Source organism: Moschus berezovskii, chromosome 23 (assembly GCF_049115385.1).
Source record: "Moschus berezovskii isolate FMDL1 chromosome 23, NW_MosBer_1.0, whole genome shotgun sequence".
Taxonomy (NCBI): domain Eukaryota; kingdom Metazoa; phylum Chordata; class Mammalia; order Artiodactyla; family Moschidae; genus Moschus; species Moschus berezovskii.
Window position 1 is genome coordinate 60,898,671 of NC_142482.1, and position 2,644 is coordinate 60,901,314.

At 52.9% G+C, this 2,644-nt stretch overlaps 1 pseudogene; it reads right to left on the reverse strand.

Moving 5' to 3' along the window:
* Positions 1–1,195: 1,195 nt before the first annotated feature.
* Positions 1,196–1,653, reverse strand: LOC148774232 (adenosine 5'-monophosphoramidase HINT1 pseudogene; annotated as a pseudogene).
* Between the last annotated feature and the right edge of the window lie 991 nt (positions 1,654–2,644).

Here is a 2,644-nt window from a genome sequence, read left to right on the forward strand (position 1 = left end):
CCAGGCCTCGCACCCTCCCAGAGCTGTTTCTGTCGGCGCTGATGTGGAGTCTGTCCAGTCCAGTCAAATCAGCATCCCCAGGTCAAGTCCTCCCCAGAGGGGAGGACACCAGTTCAGCACCGGTGCTGGGCCTGCCAGAGACGGCCCCAGCCAAGCCCCCCGAGTGGTTGCCCGGCGCTCGCCCCCCAGCTCAGTCCTCTCTCTATGTGCTGACCCATCCCCCGATTCAAGCGGGGGCGGCCACAGTGAACACCAGGGCTCAGGAAGGACAGACCTTCGGAGGCACACTTTCCAGCCCAGCAGGACACTGAGACCGGTTAAATAACTTTCAAAGTAATTTTAAAAAAAAGAGCAACATGTAAACAGTAGATAATTAGTATCTTTTCAGGAGTAGAAAACTCAAGGAACGCCAGGGTCTGAGGCTGTGGATGCTGGGGCTGAGACTCTGAAGATGATCGTCGCGGCTCCGCAGTGCTGCCCTGGGCCAGCCTTGGCCTGAGATGAACCTAGGTGCTGGGTGTGGGAGGAAAGTTCTCTTCACTCCACTTTCTCTGCTGTTTGCTGCCAGGCCCCACGAGACTCCGACTCCCTCTGCTCTGGGTCGGCCACCACTGCAGAAACACTGCGGACCCTCCTAATTGGGCAGAAAGAGCTAGCAAGTTGGTCCCCCTTTAAAAGGAGAGAGAGAGGGATGGGAAGGAGCCAGAGCCACGCTGGGAAGAAGTGAGCTACATTCATGGAGGCAGGGGACAATTCCAGAAATAACCTCTGAAGTGGAAATTTGATGACCGCCATCCTCACAATGGGTTTCTCGGGTGACTCAGTGGTAAGGAATCCACCTGCAATGTACAGATGTGGGTTTGATCCCTGGGTTGGGAAGATCTCCTGGAAGAGGAAATGGCAACCCACTCCAGTATCCTTGCCTGGAGAGTCCCATGGGCAGAGGAGCCTGTCGGGCTACAGTCCTGGGGTGGCAAAGAGTTAGACACAACTGAGAGACTGACACCCACTTTTTTCACAATCCTTACTGGGACTGAAAATCCACCATCAGGGCATTACAGAGCAGACAACTATACTTGAGGGAAAATTAAAGCTTCATAAATAGGAAAAGTATTTTTAAATGAGTTTTTTTTTCAGACCATGCATCAGTGTCTTTTATTATGTATGGTATTTAAAATGATTTATGCAATCTCTCCATACACAGGACCAACAAAGTATTATTTAGCAAATTGGAAGCTGCAAACCTGATCACTGCATAGAAAAGGGACAATTATTCCTACAACACGCTTAACCAGGAGGCCCAGTCTTCTGCTGACCTCCAAGAATGTGGAGAGGAACACGGCAGACAGGCTGTCCACCATCTGAGCCTACGTTCACCACCTACTTCAGGACCAGATCAGCAGCACATTTCCAGCCAACGACAATCAAATGTCCAAGGAGACGTTCATCTTCATCTTCTGTTGCAGAAATCTGGAATTTGTGTTTTGCGAGTATAACCAGAAAATGCGTGGGTTCTTGAGGAGAAATGCCATGGAAATAAGACCTGGTCCTCCTCATACAAGACTTGGCTGGGATTTCCTCGTGGATGATCTTCCCAGAGAGCATGTCGCCACCGGGCTAGGCAGCCTGATCCTCAGTGAGCTCACCTGCCATCTCGGCCTCCCTCCTGTCTGCCAGCCAGGGCAAGGTTCGGGGAGGAGGGAGGAGTAAATGAGATATTTTTAATAAAAATTAGGTGCTGCTAACTTGTCGTCAATCTAACTTACTTGCTTCCCTGGTGGCTCAGTGGTGAAGAATCTGCCTGCCAGTGTAGGAGACTCGGGTTCAGTCCCTGGGTTGGGAAGATGCCCCGGAGAAGAAAGTGGCAACCCACTCCAGTACTCTTGCCTGGGAAATCTCATGGACAGAGGAACCTGGTGGGCTATAATCCATGGGGTCACAAAGAGTCGGACACGACTTCGAGACTGAGCAATAACAACTAACTTATTTGCTCCTGTGACGCGCTTGATGTTTTCAGAGGCTGCTCACGCGGATGCCCTTTGCTGCCTGTGGCTGCCCTGGCATCACCTCTGGACCACATGCAAAGGGGTAAGGGCCCTCCAGTGCCCTTGGCGACAGACCCTAGATGGGGGTCCAGGCTGCCTGGGATACACCCCTGGGACAGCTTGAGTTTCCCCTGCCCACCTCCAATGCACTGGACAGACAGCAGCCTCTGGGCTGCTGCTGCTGCTGCTAAGTCACTTCAGTCGTGTCCGACTCTGTGTGACCCCATAGACGGCAGCCCACCAGGCTCCCCGTCCCTGGGATTCTCCAGGCAAGAACACTGGAGTGGGTTGCCATTTCCTTCTCCAATGTGTGAAAGTGAAAAGTGAAAGTGAAGTCGCTCAGTCGTGTCCGACCCTTAGCAACCCCACGGATTGCAGCCTACCAGGCTCCTCCATCCATGGGATTTTCTAAGCAAGAGTACTCTGCAGCCACATACAAATGGCCCTGGTGACCTGGTGATCTGTGCCATCTGTCATCCACCTGCTGGGAGACCAAGGTCTGCTCTTGTGGTTGTTGGCAAAGCAGGAACCGCAGCAGGTAGGCTCCCCCAGCCTCCCAGCCTCATACCCACACTCCTTCTCTGCTCCTGAGGACCCCT